Source organism: Marmota marmota, unplaced genomic scaffold (assembly GCF_001458135.2).
Source record: "Marmota marmota marmota unplaced genomic scaffold, marMar, whole genome shotgun sequence".
NCBI lineage: Eukaryota > Metazoa > Chordata > Mammalia > Rodentia > Sciuridae > Marmota > Marmota marmota.
In genome coordinates, this window is record NW_026000068.1 from 28,128,444 (window position 1) to 28,140,582 (window position 12,139).

The 12,139-nt window shown below is 35.6% G+C and overlaps 1 protein-coding gene across 38 annotated transcripts in view; it reads left to right on the forward strand.

Moving 5' to 3' along the window:
• Nucleotides 1-12,139, forward strand: part of Adgrl2 (adhesion G protein-coupled receptor L2) — a 624,560-nt gene that overhangs the window by 24,140 nt on the left and 588,281 nt on the right. The gene's annotated exons all lie outside the window — the stretch shown is intronic.

Here is a 12,139-nt window from a genome sequence, read left to right on the forward strand (position 1 = left end):
AAAAAAAAAAAAAAAAAAAAAAAAGATCCTTTTGACTTTATATGTCTGCCTGAGCAGTCTTATGTCTTAGAAGTGAAAGTTCTAAATATAAAGTGCAATTTTCAAATAATTTGATTTAATCAAAACGTCCCAAAGCACAACTGTTTTTTTAGGTGCCGATTTATTTTTTACTTCTGAATCTTTGAGATGGTAAGTGTCTAAAATTTAAGCAACTGTCATTTTTAAAACTTAAGAGAATCAGAGTCAAAAATTACTGGTTTCACATCATAAAATGTTTCAATTCTGCATCACCTGAAACACTGAAGTTACCAGTCCCTTAATGTATTGCTCTCATAATTGTGATTTTTACAAATTAATTGTTATTTGACAAGTCTGCTGGTGCGGATATCCTTCTTTGACTTTGAGTGTTTCTGATGATCAGTTTAAATTTGAGTCAAGGTAAAATAGAAATAAAATTTTGATTACATTTTTATTAAACTACTCTTAAATATAAATAATAATATTTTCGATCACTCAAGAGGCTTTTTTGTTTCTAGCTGGTATGTGCCATATACTAATCAAATGGAACATCATGAGATTAATGCCTATTAAGCTATGACATGCTTATACCTAATACCTAATCCTCATGATGAGGATGCCCAAAAATATCTGAAATATGTTCATGTTTTACAGAAAAATGGGGTCAAGAGATAATCTCAAATACTGACCCAATTGGGATTAATGCAAACAGATTTCTAAAATTGTCACGTCATTGAAAGAAACACAGATGATGTACTACCTGATCCTTGACATCTAAGGGGCATATACAATTTAAGAAAAGGGAGGTCACACATTTTTATATTACTTGTATTCACATTTCCTTCGGGATTTTTCTGGTGCTGGGAACATATAGACAATGAAAATTCAATTTAACTACAATTCAAAAATATCTAAAGTACCTTACTTGATCAAAGTGTATTGTAGGATTAGATACCTGGAGAATTTAGATATTGGTAGATCGGGATTATTATTTTAAATTGGAATATCTTTAAAATTTAGTCAAATTAATGGTTCATTCCTTTTATTCCATGCCATTATGAGCTAAGTACACAAAAGCTGTTAACACATGGCATACCTAATCACCAGTCCTACCAGCTGCCAACAGATGCATCAGTCAACAACAAATGTATTCTAATCATGTCCTGGAAAGAACTGTTTCACACCTTTGGAGGCTGACATCTGCACCTTGTAGAAGTGCAAAAAAAGTGTTTAAGGTCTGCATTTATTGACACCTGCTATGTGCATTGGAGAAAACATGTAAGCGAGCTCAAAGGGTATTTTTGAGGAACTCTGAACACATAGTAATAATTGCCATTGTTAACATTTTAAAGTTTAACAACAGATTAAGTTGGTTGATAAGTACATGCACGACTGAATCATAAAATCCATGAGTTCTGGAACCATTTCTTAACATATTTGCATGCCCCATAGTGCCTGGCACTGTGCCTGGTATATCATATGTTTTCAAAAAACATTTGATGATAATCAGTGTTACACTTTACATCTATATCAAACCAGAGTGTCAAGCTGATGAAAAGGGAAGGACTTCTTACTTTTAGATTCCTTTACTTCCCTATACTCAAATTCCAGTTAGTTGTTGTTGGTGGTGGGGTTTTAAGTAAGATAGAATGGAACTTCCCCGAATAAGAAATATGCATGACTACTAAAGACAATGATTAGCTTAGAGGAAAATTCCACATTTACAAGTAAAATAGATGGCTTTGGAAATAACTCATGGCAGAGTTTTGGCTCTGAAGTAATGATTAGGTAAATTTTAACTCCTTGAGATAGGTTGTTTTTTCTTTATATTTTGGGACCAGGTATCCAAACAGTAGAAATAGACACAATATTATATCAACTCACAGGTATAATAAAACAATGAATAAGTGCTCATCTTTTTCATGATTACTGCCTCTATATTTATTTTCCCCAAATAATTATTAGCTTTATATAAATAATATACGTTATTCCCCTGTTAGTCGACAATGATGTTTGACATTAAGGAAAGGTCAGGCATCATGAATGGGAAACCACATTGTGCATTGCCTTTACGGATTATTGAATTAAGAGGTACATATATTTGACAAAGTATGGAAATCAAATAGCTGCCATGTTAGCAGTGCCCTTTTACATGCCATAGATTTATTGACATTTACCAAACATTAAAAAAAATGATAAAACTGTGAGTGCTTAGTATGCATTATGATGTAAAACCTAATATCACTTCCCTGAAGATTATAAGAGAACATTTTAATCAGAGTAAATCCACCAATTGATTAGACAGGCAGTTGAAATATAAGTTAAACAAGCATATTTAATTCTAGAAAGCACAAAAATTAAGTCCTTTATGTCAGTTAAGTTGTATCTGTTGACTTAGGTACAAATTCAATCTATATTTTATCCATATACACACAGCAATGCAAAGTTGTTCCATGGGCCCAAGATGTACTTGATGCTTTGATGTAACAAGTAGATTCTCAATCCACATAATGCTTACTGCAATAGATGTTGTGGAAGTAGCTTTCCAGGAAGAAAATAATTATGATCCAACTCTATGCCTTTAATTGAAATACAAAGTTGCAACATAGATTTTGCATTCTGAACCATCATGGGAACTGCCAAAATAAATACAGGCATTCAGGTTCTAGAACTTGTACTCCTACAAATACAAACTCATCCCCACTCCCAACCCCTGCACCCCCACTCTCACATACCCCCTACCCCCCTGTAGAATACATACTCTCTACCCTGAGTACAAGAGTTCATTTTATTATCAGGAAATTGAGTCAGTAAAAGAAATATTATAATAATCATAAATATAAATGACTATAAGATCTTGCAGAGATTTTAAAATTAAAAATTTAAGGATTTTCATAAAGTCTTTCATAAACCAATCAATTTGAGTAAATATCTTATAGGGGCAAATGAATTTACTGTCATCAGATTTAGTGATAGCCATGTTTCAAGAGTTTTAGAAACACTAAATTCAAACCGATTTATGAAAATACAATTTAATCCCAGGTAAATGTTCTTGTTTGCCCCTACCTGAATGATTACCTAGCCTTTGAAATGTACACAATCTTGAAATGCACCCCAAACATTGGACTCCACTGAGGAAACATTTAAATGTATAACGATAATACTTTTATATGAAATTGAACCAAACACCCATAACATATGCGCCTTTCACCTTATTTTCTCCAGTAATACATCAAAGCAAGGGAGTTGATTTTTTTTAAAAAAGGAAAGAGGTGGAATTTCTTATAAAGTCTGAAAACACCTGAGTTCAGGAGTTTTTGTGGATTTATTTTTTCATGTTTTAAACTATGTCTATAGTTTTGTTGTATTTTTCCCTCAGAAAAATATGTCATCATGGTATGGCAATATTTTATGTTGACATGAACTTAGACTTCATACACTAGAAAGACTAGTTGTCTGAGAATTAAGAGAAACCTTCTGATGGGAACTGTACTCTCATCTTGTCTGGCAAGACATGAAGCCTCCCTAGACCTTGTAGGTGATGTTCACAGTGTTGTAAAGTGAGGGTTTGGGAAGAAATCCTTTCAAAGGTGCTTGTGTTGGCTCTTTGTTCTGCATTTACCACTATCCAACTACTGCACAGAAGGACCCAAAGAAAATAGCCCAAATTCATAATTTTTATTGCCAATCTGGATTTCCTGAATCTACTCTCCTATTTAGAGCAAGTAGACTAAAAAAAAAAGTATAGAAATGCCAGAGATAACTTTTTTCATTCATTCTCTTTATTTATTTGTTTTTTTTTTTTAGATGGTACTAGGGATTAAACCCAGCCTGGTAAATGATAGTCAGTGTTCTACCACTGAGCTACATCCCCAGCCCTTGGTTCAGACTTAAAGCTCAATCCTTTAGCTCCCTTTATCCTGGGTATCTCACTTCCATCTTAGCTGAGTTCTCCAACAACAACAACCCCAAAAAAAAAAAAAATTCACTTCCAAATCTAATGGAAAGTGTTGTTATATGGTTGTTCATTGCCTTGGGTTGTTTTAACTTCAAAACTTCAGGAGTCTTTCTACCTCATGTCCTGGAGCCCTATGTAAGTAATGTAGCTTTGGATAGGAGTTTTCAATATTTTCTATTCCATTGGCATTTTTATCCCAAAATTAAAGCAGAATGATTAGATATTCAGTTCTGGAATCAGTCCATGTCCTTACTTCAGCTTACCATTTATTAGCTATGTAAGTAGGCAAGTGACTAAAGTCTTTATTTCTTCCCTTGTGAGTCACATGCAGAGGGTGGCTAGTTGCTGGCCTTACCCACAATGGCTTGCAATAAGTGTGAGGTGAGATAGTCAGGACTACAATCAGGAAGACCCATTAATGACATGGTCTTCCAGCATTCATTCCACTACTGTCCCTTTATTACAGGACAATGAACAATACGTTGCTCTAATAGACATTCTAGTTAGGGCAGACATGCAATGAACAAGCAAACAAATAAACACAACTGTTATATTGACTGGCTGGTGCTTAAAAGACAGCTTTATAGGATAATGTGACAAAGAGAGAGAGCTATTTCAAGAGATCAGGAGGGCCTCTCTGAGGAGGCGGCATGCAGCTGGGATAAGGATTGAGCAAAGGAAAACCTCAGGAAGGAACATCCCACTCAGAGAAACTGCAAGAGAAAGCACAGAGTAAATAAAGAAGATCAGCACAGCTGGTGCCCAGTGATCCAGGGAGGGTCTTTGTTACCAGACAATGTCAGAGAGGTGGAAGGAGCAAGACCTGCTCAAACGTGGAGTGAGAGCACAGTTTGAGAATGTCAGAAGCCACTTTTGGTAGAGTCATTATCAAATCTCTCTTCTACCCTCTTGCAAACATGAGACCTCAGATGAGTTGATCAAACTCTCTGAGATTCAATTTGGGACAGTAGAATGGAATTGATAATAATTGCTCCTCACAAGTTTTGGAAATGTTGAATGAGATTATGAATGTAGAATCCAATTCAGCACCTCATATATGATAAGTACTCAATGATTACAGCAAGATATCATTAAATTATTATTATGATGCTGCAGGGTTGATGGTATGATGGTAGCAGTGCTAATGTCCAATCTTCCCTTTTTCAATTAAAGACATATTTTACTGAAATGAGGTAAAATTGGCACTGCAAAGCAACCAATCTATAAAATTATTTCAATAGCTCCACTTATGTATTAAAAATTGAAAAATAAAACCCTACTACATTTACTAGATTCTGGTACACTAAAAAATTATACAATATAGTAATTGTAACTGCCATCCAACTCACCAGGAGATGAGTTTGCTTGCCATCTCAGCATCCAGATCCAGTTCTTACAACAGGATTGAAGGTATTGCAGGTAATGGACCTACACTCACTATAGTTAAAATATCGGTGTCCCCCCAGAATTCATATGTTGAAACCTAATACCCACAGTGATAGTAGTAAGAGGTGGAGCCTTTGCAAAGTAATTAGGTCTTGAGGGCAAAGTGCTTTTATAAAAGCCACCTGAGAGAGCTGGTTTCCCCTATCTGCTGTGTGGGAACACAGCTAGAAGGTGCTTTTGTTGACACAGAGAGAAAGCCCTGACCAGACATGAAATCTTCTTGTGCCTTGACCTTGAACTTACCAGATTCCTGAACTGTGAAAAATAAATGCTTGTTGTTTATAAGCCATCCAGTTTACAGTATTTTGTTACAGCAGTCCAAGCAGGTGAAAACAGGGCCTTTTCTAATATCTCAAGAACTGCATAATGTTGAAGAGCACAAGCTCTGAAACCAGCCAGCCTGGGCTTCAATGGGCAACCACTCACCAGCTATGAGTCTGTGCAAGTGGCTCAGCTTCCCCAGGTCTTAAGTTCCACATCTCTAAGTCCAACACTTATAACTCAGTTATTGTGTGTATATCAGTAACATAATGCCTGTAAAGTGCCTTTGCAATTTATGATATAAAATTAACTCTCAAAAAATAAACTATTATTAGTTGGTACTATAACTCATGATAATCAGTTATAATGACTTCAGGTAGATGTGAACAACCACTTTTTATAAGTGCCAATTCTAAAACAATCAAACTCTTAACACGGTCAAAAAAAAAAAAAAAACAACAGTAAAAGTCACCTAACATCCCACTATTCATGGGCAGCCCCATTTAGATATTAACAAATCACTCTCTTTGAGGTTTTTTGTTGTTATTGTTTGATTATTTAATTTTAATAGACCTTTCGACCATGCTAGTTTCATGACTTTAAAACGTCTTTCTAATTTCATGACGAAATATTAGAAAATGATTTCCATATTGAAACTTTTCCAAATATATTCATATATTACCATTTTGTTACTTAAAAGAAATGTCAATTTTACAGTTATGATTTTCTAGCCATTAAAATTGATGTTAGGCCAGTCACAGTGGTTCACACCTGTAATTCCAGCTACTCAGGATGCTGAGGCAAGAGGATTGCTAATTTAAGGCAAACCTGAGCAAGTTAAAATTTAAATTTTAATTAAAAAAAAAAGGTCAGGGATGTTGCTCAGTGGTAGAGCACTTGCCTCGCATACTCTAGGCCCTGTGTTCAATGCCCATTACAGTAATAATAATAAACAGTATTTTTTAAAGAAATAGAATTGATAACTTACACAAATACATATTTCTCCAAAGGTTTAAATAAAACAAACAAACAACAAAGTAGTTTGTTAATATTTAAAAGGGGCCATCCACAAGTAGTAGGCTGTTATGTGACTTCTACTGTATTCTTTTTTTTTTTATGTGGCCTATTAACACTTTTATTTTCTCAGAATTGGCACTTATAAAAAATGGTTGCTCACCTCTGCCTGAAGTCATTATCACACATTGATTATCAGTCAGTACCTTAGAGGAATGAGTTGCCAGTCAGGGACGGTTAGGAAGAAAGGGGAAGCTGCAGAGTAGGGGAAGTGTTTCCAGGCAAAAGGGGAGGCAAGATGACCAAGGTGATGATCAAGAGGGTTATGTCAAGAGATTAGCATATTCCTTGACTCAAAGTACATTTCCTATGTACTGTGACTAACCATCAAAAATCCCTCCTTTTAGAAATGAGGGTAAGTAACTCACTCTAGGTTGCATCTATGGAAGAGCCAAAATATGAAACTAAATAGGTTTGAACCCAAAGCCTTATGAATGCTGGTAAGAAAATAAACATATGGCTTTTGCTATTTTCTTCTGCATTAAAAAATGGGGGTGTGTGTCTGGTGTGTGCACACGGGTAATCCCAGAGGCTCAGGAGAATGAGGCAGGAGGATCACAAGTTCAAAGTGAGCCTCAGCAACTTAGCAAGTCCCTAAGCAACTTAGTGAGACCCTGTCTCAAAATTTAAAATTTTTAAAAAAAGGGCTGAAGATATGGCTCAGTGGTTAAGCACCCCTGGGTTCAATCCTCCACACCAAAAAAAAAAGTATGTTTATGTGTGTGTGTGTGTGTGTGTGTGTGTGTGTGTTTGTGTGTATAGTTTCACCTGATCAGGACACAAAAATCCTGTTGAATATCATTACCCCATTTTATAAATGGAATTGTAAATTTCAGACTGAACAAGTTATTGAAAATCATTATATTTTACAGTCACAATTTCTGACTCACTCGTCGTTTCACTACACCACACTGTTGTCATTCCTTAGGTGAGTGCTCACACAGAATATAGAAATGAAGCCTGTGTAAGCCAAGCCCTCATCTCCAAACCAAAACCATGATTCTTGTTCACAAAAGCACACAATTTAGTGTGAGAAACAAAATTTTGATGCACAAAGAACTGCAGACTTCTTTCAGAGTACAGAGGAAGAAACAGGGGATTAAATATAATTTGCATGTATAATTCTACCAACCCCTCACACATTCTCCTTACTCTATTTCTCCTACTGCTAGTTATTCTAAATCAGTTTTGGAAAGAGAAATTTAATGCATTTCCTCCACCATCTCTCTCCATTTTTACTGAATTTGAAATGTATTTCTTCCTTTGTTCATTTTGTAGTTATTAAAACCTACTAATATTCAAACTCCTATAACAAACCCTGGGACTGCAGTGTTAATAAAGGGAACATTTCTCTCTCCAGGAATTGACCAATTCTTGCAATGTTTAGTGGAAAACTTTTAGTTCAATCAATAGCAAAATTAGTTGGAATCTAGATCCCAATATTGCCTGACACTTTCTTCTCTTCAGCAATTCCCTGTTTTAAGAGCAAGGCTGCTTTAAGTGTGGCTGTTTGTAAGACAAGAGAGATTATTATCATAGTCCCGCTGTGATGACCTTCACTTTATCATTCTTTTCATTCCTGATTAACGCTCAGTGGCCTTGTCAGAGATTCTCCTCCACTATGCCAATCTGCCACTTCCAAACCTATTTCACCTCCCTTTCTTGCCTGCACCATTGAAAACAGGATTTCTGAAAACCTTTTGTTCAAGCTATAATAATGCTGCTTTTTCTAAATATACTGATAAAAATATGAATGTGACTGATTGTGATACTAATCAAGGATTAGAAAGGGGAAGAGTGTCACAGTAGCTCATTGTAATCCTTCATTTTTCTCTTCGGGTTGATTAGGAATCGTTTTTTCTAGTTTCTGATAGTAACCAGATATAGAATAAGGTATGACTAAAAGTCCTGATGGAATCAGTTAATTGTGACCATTTCCTTGATCTTTCATTTGAGTTGAGATTATTTCTTAATTACTTAGTAAATTTTTTGCTCTCATTGCCCGGATCCCTGAGGTCGGTTAATGTGATTTGCAGCTGGTCCTAACTATGTATGGTTGTCAACACAGCTTATTTTGTTAATGCTATAATCCAGATGAGTGAAGAGAAGACATACTCACCTAGCGTCTCTTGATGATTTAATCCTCCTCTGGAAAGGATTAAGGAGCTTTTGTTTGCATCATAAAATATTATGAGTTCCCACAGAAAAACCACCTTTCTTTCATACTCCAGGACACCACGTCTTTCATGTGTTTCTGTGATTGTTAGTATATGATCTTCTTTCCAGTTCAATCACCAAGTTATCCCACTGTCTAGATCTGTTTTAAGAATCCCTTTAGTACACAGGGTTTGGTAGACAACAAAAAATTGCTAAACAGAGTTGCTACATATCCTATATGCTGGCATACACTGTTCTTCAAAGTGTCTTTTCAAGCATTGGATTGAGTCAAATGATCAGGTCCAATCATCTGAGGTTCCTTTAAGTACATAATAAATTCTGAGTCTGCTGAAGTCTTCAGCCAGATAATTCACAAATGGACAAACAAATAGGATCAAAGACTTTACAGCTATAAATGATTACTCTCATACTTCAATTCATTTTGTTTCCAATAACATGCACTATGTAGAAAAATAATGTATATGTTTGTTAATATGATTATTTTAGGAATTGTCTAACCTGAAGGGGGCTCTAACTTACACAATTGAGTCACCTCTTAGGTTGGGAGGTGTAACTCAGTATTAGAATTTATATAGGAGGTTTGAGCCCCAGGCTTTGATCAAGCACTAGAAAAAACAAACAAACAAAAAGACTCCTCTTAATATACAGTCAACAAAAATATTTTATTGGCATCTAGTCTGATGCATACACTGAGATATTAATTGATAGTATAGGGATCAATGCTTAACTTCGAGCTCACAGTGATAGAAATTAAGTGACTTAATTAAAAATGGATAAAGAATACTCAGGGCTATAAGAAACTCTTTCATAATTTTTGCAGAAGTTACTTTTTCCACCATACACCTGGAAATTTAATAACATTATGAATAATTGCACAGCATTCACCATGTGCCAGATAATGTCCTAAGTAATTTCATAATTTACCCTGAGGAAATATTGCCATCCTTCTTTTTCAGAGAAGGCAACTGAGACAAAGATTGTGTGTAATTCAGACAACCTACAAATTGAACCCAGATATTCTGACTTCAGTGTGCAACCTCCTAACCATGAACATGGTTCAGCCGCTCATCTCTGCTGTCATCTTCTGGCTCTTAAACTGCCATCTTTCCCTTATGTTAAGATTGTTTCTTATTCTCCCATCTCATTATACTGTTCTAATTACTAGAATGCTCTTCTGCCAACGTCCTTGTGGCACTTATTCTTACTCATCCCACAAAACTCAGATCATAGTTCACTTTCTTCCTTAAAACTTCATCTAATTTAGATGTATTCTCCTCTGTGTTCCCTTAGAGACTTGTGCATATGTGTGCTTATAACTAACACTTTCTGAGCATTGATGAGTGCCAAGTATTAAGGCTTCTCCTGGATGATTTGATTCCATCTTTGCAACAACTCTATAGGAAGGCACCCCACTTCACAGAAAAACATATTGAGACATAGTAATAATTAAGGAATTTTCCTAAGATTAGAATCAATTAATTAATGACAACTGACAAAATCAGGATAAAATCAGGACCATCTGATTCCAAATGCCTTGCTCTTAAGCATGATGAGGAACACACACAAAACTACCATCATCATAATGCTTGCTACACTGTGTCTCTGACCTTGGCTAAAAGCACCTCCACAGAGCTATGGGGTGTGTTTGATCTTGGATCCCCAGATCTTAACACAGAGCCTAGGAAATCAAAGGAATATGAAATTTTAACTGCTATAAATCTTTCTGCTCCTCATCAGTGTCCTCCTTTTTCTCCTTTAGTCCTTCACCTGATACTCATTTTGTGGTATTTTCCAGGGCTTCAAATCTTCTCACTCTCACAAGATTCACTGCCGGGGTATTACCTTCCACCTGTAATGCTTTTGATTCCAAATTCAAATTACCTATCCTGGCTTGTCTTGGAGTTTGTCCTTCTCTCTACCTCTGTGCTTATTAACCCCTCTGACAGGAAGTCTTTCATTTCTTTGACTTGCAAACTCCAAGTGATTCTTTGGGGTTCAGCTCTTTGGTAAGCTATGTATTTTTTATCCACAGTTCTTGATTTGCACAACTTGTAATTTGTATCATATTCTCATTATGTATGTATGTATGTTTACTGTCTCTCTCGCCACAGGAAACCATCAGAAAGAACTGTGCTGTATTCATTTTAGTATCACCGTGTCTGTAAGAGCATATCACAAAATGAGTATTCAAACAATCATTTAGTATATAAACGAATGAGAAATCTGAAGAATGTCGTTTGAGTCATACTTTATTTTCAAGAAGGTGTTTTAAATCAGGAAGTAATGTGTTAATGTTTTGTCATTTTATAATGCAAGTAATTTGAGGATGTAATAAACAAATGGTACGTCTCTTAAAATATATAAATTTAATGGAAGGAGATCGATATTTGATTCTGTCTTTTCATGCTTTTGCAATGTGTAATTAAAAAAGGGAGGACACATTAACCTTATCACTAAAACACGAGCTTCAGCTTACTGAGGAGTCGGAATCCTTTGCCCAACTCGCGCTTGCTCCAGGTCAGGAGTCTACAACAGTGCTTCTGGTACAGAAGCAATTTCCCCTCTCTACTAGGGTAGCAGGGTCATCTGATTGGACTTTCCATGGTCCTGGCTGAATAGGAAAGGAATTAAATTGCAGTGTCAAAGGAAATTACTCATTCTAAGAAGCATTCACACATTATCTATGGCCAAAACCATCTCTGACACTCATTTATGATTAAAATTAAAAGTAAAAAAAGAAGAGGCAGTTTGGCAGCACTTCTGTGACAATAAAACTGCAAAGACCAAATTAAATTGATGGCACTGGTCTGTGGCACACCAGATAAGAAAGTGGTTTTCTCCATGGTGTTTTAGAATTTAGAAGCTTACCCAGTGAGGCAGGAGAGGAAATGTGCGCCCCAGTGGTCTGTATAGAAACTCTTTCTAGAACAAAACTTATTTAAGTTGATGCCCAATAAGTTCAAGTTATTTAGATATTCTCTTGTGGGAAGTTGTGTAGGAGCAAAGATCTGTTTAAATAGAAATTTAGAAGTTTTAAAGGCGAAATCTCCAAAACAAGCTCATTCTTCACATTGTCAATAAGCATGTACAGTTCTATTTAATTTTTTTCTTAACCCAAGTCTCCGTAATATATTTCTAACCTTTTTACATGTTCTAAGGTAATGGGTGGTTACAATGAATGGTGGAAAAGATAATAATTTCTTG